The sequence below is a fragment of the Tiliqua scincoides genome, chromosome 5, assembly GCF_035046505.1.
Source record: "Tiliqua scincoides isolate rTilSci1 chromosome 5, rTilSci1.hap2, whole genome shotgun sequence".
Classification (NCBI taxonomy): domain Eukaryota; kingdom Metazoa; phylum Chordata; class Lepidosauria; order Squamata; family Scincidae; genus Tiliqua; species Tiliqua scincoides.
The window spans coordinates 76,258,327-76,266,275 of record NC_089825.1 but is presented as its reverse complement, the minus strand read 5'-3'; positions in this window follow the sequence as shown (position 1 = coordinate 76,266,275).

Here is a 7,949-nt window from a genome sequence, read left to right as displayed (position 1 = left end):
GGAGTGGAGGCCAAGTGAGGTGGAGGTCATGTCTTGAGAGGAATCATGGGTGCTTGTGACCTGTAGCTGAATTAGCAATCTATGATGAAGAGAGGTAACTCAGGAAGTAAATTCTGTTTCTGTATTTGGTCCACAGGTTGGAGAAAGTCCAAAATCTCTGCTCAAATAAACATGAAATTTACCAGTTCTTCTATACAGGTGGGACTGTATACACTGCATAGCCTCTTTAGTCAGTGGTTCAAGCAACTTCCTCATGAGGAAGCCATGGTGTAGGTTTCCTCATGAGGAAGCTGCTTGAACCATTCACTAAAGAGGCTATGCCGTGTCTCCAAAACTAGATGTGATAGGGCAAAACGGATGCCATTTTTGGAATCAGCACCCCAAATATACCTAGGAATTGGTGTAATGTTCAAGGCAGCAAAATATGTGTTGGCCTGTGCTATCACCAATAAAGTACACTGCTCAAAACAATAAAGGGAACACTTAAACAACACATCCGAGATCTGAATGAACGAAATATGTCTATTAAATACTTTGTTCCTGACATAGTTGAATGTGCTGACAACAAAATCACACAACAATCATCAATGGAAATCACATTTATCAACCCATGGAGGTCTGGGTTTGGTGTCATACTCAAAATTGAAGTGGAAAAACACACTACAGGCTGATCCAACTTCGATGTAATGTCCATAAAGCAAGTCAAAATGAGGCTCAGTAGTGTGTGTGGCCTCCACGTGCCTGTATGACCTCCCTACAACGCCTGGGCATGCTCCTGATGAGGTGGCGGATAGTCTCCTGAGGGATCGCCTCCCAGACCTGGACTAAAGCATCCGCCAACTCCTGGACAGTCTGTGGTGCAACGTGGTGCTGGTGGATGGAGCGAGACATGATGTCCCAGATGTGCTCAATTGGATTCAGGTCTGGGGAACAGGCAGGCCAGTCCATAGCATCAATGCCTTCATCTTTCAGGAACTGCTGACACACTCCAGCCACATGAGGTCTAGCATTGTCCTGCATTAGGAGGAACCCAGGTCCAACTGCGCCAGCATATGGCCTCACAAGGGGTCTGAGGATCTCATCTCGGTACCTAATGGCAGTCAGGCTACCTCTGGTGAGCACATGGAGGGCTGTGCGGCCCCCCAAAGAAATGCCACCCCACACCATTACTGACCCACTGCCAAACCGGTCATGCTGGAGGATGTTGCAGGCAGCAGAACGTTCTCCCTGCCGTCTCCAGACTCTGTCACGTCTGTCACACGTGCTCAGTGTGAACCTGCTTTCATCTGTGAAGAGCACAGGGCGCCAGTGGCGAAGTTGCCAATCTTGGTGTTCTCTGGCAAATGCCAAACGTCGTGCACGGTGTCGGGCTGTCAGCACAACCCCCACCTGTGGATGTCGGGCCCTCATACCACCCTCATGGAGTCTGTTTCGAACCGTTTGAGCAGACACATGCACATTTGTGGCCTGCTGGAGGTCATTTTGCAGGGCTCTGGCAGTGCTCCTCCTGTTCCTCCTGGCACGAAGGCGGAGGTAGTGGTCCTGATGCTGGGTTGTTGCCCTCCTACGGCCTCCTCCACGTCTCCTGGTGTACTGGCCTGTCTCCTGGTAGCGCCTCCATGCTCTGGACACTACACTGACAGACACAGCAAACCTTCTTGCCACAGCTTGCATTGATGTGCCATCATGGATGAGCTGCACTACCTGAGCCACTTGTGTGGGTTGCAGACTCTGCCTCATGCTGCCACTAGAGTGACAGCACCGCCAGCATTCAAAGGTACCCAAACATCAGCCAGAAAGCATAGGGACTGCGAAGTGGTCTGTGGTCACCACCTGCAGAACCACTCCTTTATTGGGGGTGTCTTGTTACTTGCCTATGATTTCCACCTGTAGTCTACTCCATTTGTGCAACAGCATGTGAACTTGATTGTCAATCGGTGTGGCTTCCTAGGTGGACAGTTTGATTTCACAGAAGTGTGATTGACTTGGAGTGACATTGTGTTGTTTAAGTGTTCCCTTTATTGTTTTGAGCAGTGTATAAAATCTCCTATAACAAAACAGGTTAAGCCTTGGGCAGGTTGACCAGTTCAAAGGCCCAACTGCCTCAGCTATAAACTAATGAAAGAGACAATATGTGGGCTTTTGAAATTCTTTGTTAACTTAAAAGTCATTTTTTTTGTTAAGGTTATAAAAGATGTGTCAAACTCAAGAGAGTATGAGAGCAGTAAGTAGAAACAGCTCAGTGGTACAGGGAGAAAATATTGATTGAAACAACCATCAAGAAGTGACTCAGTGCACTAGAAAAGAGAGAGCAGAAGGAACACAAAATCAAGAAGGTTCACCAGGGCTTATTTAATAAAAGCTTGGTATTAGATGACTCCCAGATGACACTTTGCTGCTAATAAACACCTCTTGCAACACCTACACCAGGTGATTTACATAACAGGAATTGCTTAGTTATAAAAGTGGTAACAGATTCAGAAAGAGTACTTTCTGTTCTGAGTAGTTTGAACTTTCTTTGATACTGCTGCTGCATGGTCATGATTTTATTGTAGTTGTAAGGCAGTGATTTTCAACCTTTTTCATCTCACGGCACCCTGACAAGGCTTGAAAATGCTCAGGGCACACCATCAGTTGTTTGACAACTGACAAGGCACACCATGCTGCCAGTCAGGGGCTCACATCCTCTAATGGTCCTACTAATAAATGATCCTCTCTCAATTTCCCACAGCACACCTGTGGACCATTTGCAGCACACCAATGTGCCATGGCACACTGGTTGAAAATGGCTGCTGTAAGGACTAGGAACTTCTTTTAAGTATTGATAAATCCATGATTATGTATTACAGGAGCTTTAACAAATCTGTGGAATAGTAGGGGAAAGAGCTAACATACCAGTTTGCATGCTTTTAAACAATACTACTTTTTTTTCCCCCAAGGGAGGATGTTTTTAGCAGTAAAGCAGTTGAGTGTAAAAGGTACTGACAGCAAGGTAAAGTGAGCATGAAGAGGCAAGCAGTTAATCACAACAGGCCAGATTTCTTTTTTAACCAGAAAAACGGTGGGGAGAGAGAATGTTGAACTGGAGCACAAATGTTATTGTCAGGAAAAAAAGGAAGTCAGAGCACAAAATTGTTGCTCTTTCAGATTTTTCTGTCAATGAAGCTTTTGTAACCTTAGCCCTCATCTCTTCTTCTTAAAACAGCCTGAGATCAGGTCCATATTGGTGATTAGAATTGTGCAGTACCCTACAGGGTGGTGTCAGAAGTTGACCAGGTCAGCATCAGTCAAAGGCTATACTCATCAGAAGGCTTGTCTGGCTCAAGCAACCTTAAGTTATGTGATGTTGATTCATTTTTGTTGATTTTTTTTTATGAAGGTGGTTTTAAATTACAGTTTTATCTTGTAATCCAGCTGGCCTTTGAATGGGGCTGAAAGATGGCATAGAAATTTAAATAAGTAAATTAACCCTTAGTGTTGCCCACAGTGACAGTGGAAACACCTGGTGCACTTTGAAGGCCTGTTCCAACTATTTGATTCTATGATTTCAGGTTGCCGGTGCAGGGCTTTGCCCTAGAGTCCCCAGCCACCTGGCACCAGCACCCATGTGATTAGGGAGATCAAACTGGATTCCTTTGTTGGATGCAGAAGGTGGGGGAGGGGGGATGCAGAAGGTGGGGGAGGGAGGTTTGCTAGTTCACATCACCCCCTGACTTCAGCTGACAATAAGCCTTTCAAATTTAGGAACCATTCTAATAAATAAACTTATAGCCTTGCACCAGTGTTCTGTGTGGTTACTGTTCAGAAATGTCAAGTACCTGGGTGTAAAAACAAGGGTCTTACAAACAGAATAAGCTGCCTTATATTGAATCAAATTATTGGTCCATCCTTCTCCTGAAGGTCTTCTCTGATTCCAGGTCTTTTCTAGCTCTGCTGTCTGTCCTTAAATTGAAGTGCAGAGATTGAATTTGTTTGTAGAGCAGTATACTCTGTCAAGAAGTATAGCTTCTCTCTAGAATAGGTTATGGCAGGGGTCCATCTGCACAGGGGCCAGACATCAGGTCCTTCTGTAGTAAGAATGCATGCACGTTTGATATACCTTCCAGTTAGGCCACAGAGCTAAGAAAAAAAGAGAAGGGCATGGTGTGGAGAGATGCATGTCCAGATGGAGAATGACGTTCAAAGGAAGCTTCTACCTTTGGTCTGCTTACAATGTAAGCCTTACTGAGATAGAAGTACAAATGTGAATTCTGTTTTAGGACTACCATGGGCTAAGTAGATATATCTTCTTGGGAATGGATCTGGCCATGGGCCACAGATTGTCTACCCCAAGTTACAATTTAAAACTATGCTCTACCTGAGTGGTATAATGGTTAGAGTGTTATAGTTCAAATCCCCTCTCAACTGCAAAACTCACTAGGTTTGTTGGATCTTGGCCACTCATCATCTCTTGGCCCAACTTTTTTCATATAAGTAAGGGCAAAATGGAGGGAGAGAAAACCACGTAGGTTATCCTGAGCTCCTTGAACAAAGGATGTATTAAATAAATAATATGGGAGATTTTTTTCTCCTCTCAGCAAAAAATTTTTTGAATGGTGTGGGCTGAGAAAATAGTTCCAGTTCACAAGCTTCTGGTTACTCATCCCTAACATAATAGTTGATAAAATATTCCAACCCTCATTTTTTTTTTTTTGGCAGATAGCGCTTCTTTCCTATAGACTTTGAACATTCAAAGTGTGTGTGTGGGGGGTATTATTATATTTCCTCTCTGGACAGTGTTGGAGAATCAGATTCACCTGTCTGTCTATCCCCACCCCTTCCAGGATTACTTAGTCATTGCAGTGTGATGCATTCAGATTACAGTAAAACCAGGCATGTTATCCTATGGAGCCTGTGCTTTTTCCAGAGGTGTGTGACCATCTGCCTGATTGTCTTCCTCACCATTTTCTTATTTATTTATTTATTTAATTAATTTTCCAAAAGCAACTATAAACAAATACACATAACACGTAACTCAAAAAACATAAAACACTTCACTACACAAAAAACACAAAGGGTGCAGGAAATCATATATCATTATCATATATCACTAAAACTAATAAATCTTGATCAATTCTAAATTTACCTCTTAATATCATTTTTCATTCATCATACATGTATCTTATATCAAAGATAATATATATGTAATACAATCATCTAAATGCCCTATATATTTCTAAAACTTCATTTTCAACCAAGCATAAAAGAGTTTTTTCCCTTGCTCAATTTGTGTTGGTTTTCATTGTTAATCCAAAACTTCTAAAAGTCTGTCCATTTCCGTCACATTCATTGTTTTCTCTATTAATTCATTTTTCATTAATATTTTAGAATCCTTCCATTATCTAACATATAAGATCCTCACTACAGTTAAAATCATAACTAAATGTACATCATTTTCTTTATCTATAATATCCAAAATAATATAAAATTGTTGCTCTAGTAAAATTTTTTTGTTATGCTTCCAAATCTGTTCCCATTGATCTATTGTGATATGGCCTATATTTTACGCCCATTTTATCATGCATTGTTTTACTGTTTCTTCTTACATTTCAAAATCCAATAGTCCATCTTATAATGCATATATTAATTTTGTTCTCAATCTTTCTTTAACATAAATAGCAACACTTTTTTTTAATCTGAAGCCACAAAAACGTCTCCTAATTTTTTCTTCACCAACAATGCCCTATTCATTTAGTTATCACGTTTCTTTTTACTGGTCTTCCTCTCTTTTTGTCTTTTCTTGTTGCTATTGGTGAGTGCCTCTTACTCGCTCCTCTAGGTTCTTCCCTCTCTGATTCATATGTTTCTAAATCATCTGATTTCTTTTCATCTGACTCCAGTTCTAGTCTATATTATTCTAATTTTTTTCTTCTCAATTTCTCTGCCTCCTTTGCTTCCTTTCTTATCTCATCTTTCATCACTGTATTCAAGAAGTTTTTTGCTTTCATTGTTGAATTTATATTATATCAATGTGTCTGATACTGAAAAAACATACCTTCCGGAGAAAGACATCTGTATGGTATTTGCATTTCTCTTAAAAATTTTGTCAGGTTTTCATATTCTTTTCTCTTCTTCCTCACTCTCCATGGAACATATCTCAAAATGTTGACTTTATTATCATCCACTGTCCATTCCTTTTCCCGTGAGGCCTTCAATAATTTATCTTTGTAAAAGGTTCTGATGAATTTCACATGGATTTCTCTTGGTAATTCGTGTTTTCTCAGATAAGAAGTGCTCACTCTTCTCACTGACTCCAATTCTTTAAATATGTCCTTCATCGGTGTATCAATCCATTCCGATATTAATCTGACAATCTGTCGCGATGTATCTTCTCCTTTCTCCTCTGGTATATTTTGTATCCTCACCACTCGAGCTGCACTATCCATCTGAATTTCCATTAACATCTCCACATCATGCTGATTTTCTTCTATCTCCAATATTTTAGCTTGATATTTTCTTATTTTTTGTCCCAATCTCTCAATCTTTTGTTTATTTTCTTCTGATGTAATTTTTAACCTCCATCAGTTGTCCAGTAAGATCATCTAATCGTTTAGTTAAAGCATCCACACTAGCTTGAGTTTTTACAGATTGGTTTGTTAGTTGCTGGACCATTGCCAACAGTTTTTCTATGTTGTCTTGCACAGTCTGTTTCCAGTCTTTCCCTTTTGGTTCCTCTTGTACTAATTTTCCAAGTCCCATCTTCGAAGCTGAGGAGCCTTGGACTTTCACTGTTTTGCCCACTATCTTCGTTCCTCATTCCTTCTGCTCACAATGTTCTTTAAGGCCACCTGATGTCCTCAGCGTATTATCTTCCTTGCTTCAATTATAAACACAAATCCAGTTCTTACAATGTCTTTTAAAATCCACTGGATGTCACTCGATGTCACTGGTGCTCTGTTGTTTTATTTATATTTCTCTTATCTTGTTTAGACTTGTAACCTTGGCAACGCAGGAATGTCCGACTGCAGGAATGTCCAAAACATCTAGCCGCTCCTTCAGGCACTCCCAAATGATAGTAACAAACCAAGGCAATAAATGCTCCAATACACAAACTTTTCAAGGACAGTTAATTTTTAATCCGCCAAAATTCAGAGTTGTAAAGTTGTAATTATATTTTCATATATCCATAGCAAGCTTGGTGAATCTCCTCTACGATTTCTTCTCACACCGATAAACAGCTGGGGGGGAACCTCCCCCCCTTCTCACAGCAAAAAAACAAATCAGGCAATCAAATTACTCAGTCCATGCCAGGCATACACAAACGGAACAACACTTACTTAACACTTAACTTATTTAACACTTACTTAAGTCTTTCAACGTCTTTCCCTGCAGGGGCCTTCAGCTTGATTCAAAATGAATTCTTCACCATTGCTGCCAAGATGGTGGAATCTCCTGGGAAAGCCCCCTGGCCGAGCTTTATCTTCTCAGGAATCATGCCATCACATGGAGGAGTTTGTCTCTCCTGACTAACAATCCTCGGATCTCCTTGGATCTGCAGTTTTTGGGGAAAAACAGAGTGCCTTTCAAGAGCCCGAGATAGGCACGTCTGTTTGGCTGCTGGCTGGCCGGCCCCTCCCCCCCTCCATTTTCTGATTGAGCCAAGAGGCAAAAGCCTGAACCTCCTGTCCTTTTCTCTAGCTTAACTTGTGGAGTTAACAACTGTGCACCTCCACTCTGTTGTTAATTAATAGTGTTGGGGATGGAGCAGATTCTGACTTTCTGTCAGGGTGTTCCCGGTTTCTCTGAAATCTCTCCTTAAAAGGGGAGATGATAGACTCACACAACCTTGCTACTGCCATTTTAGAGCCTTATGATTGCATATCTGAAACACAAACATGTTAGTAATTTGCCTATTTGGCACACTACGTTTGGGTAGGGTTTTGGAAGTTTTGATTTAACTGAAAGCAAGG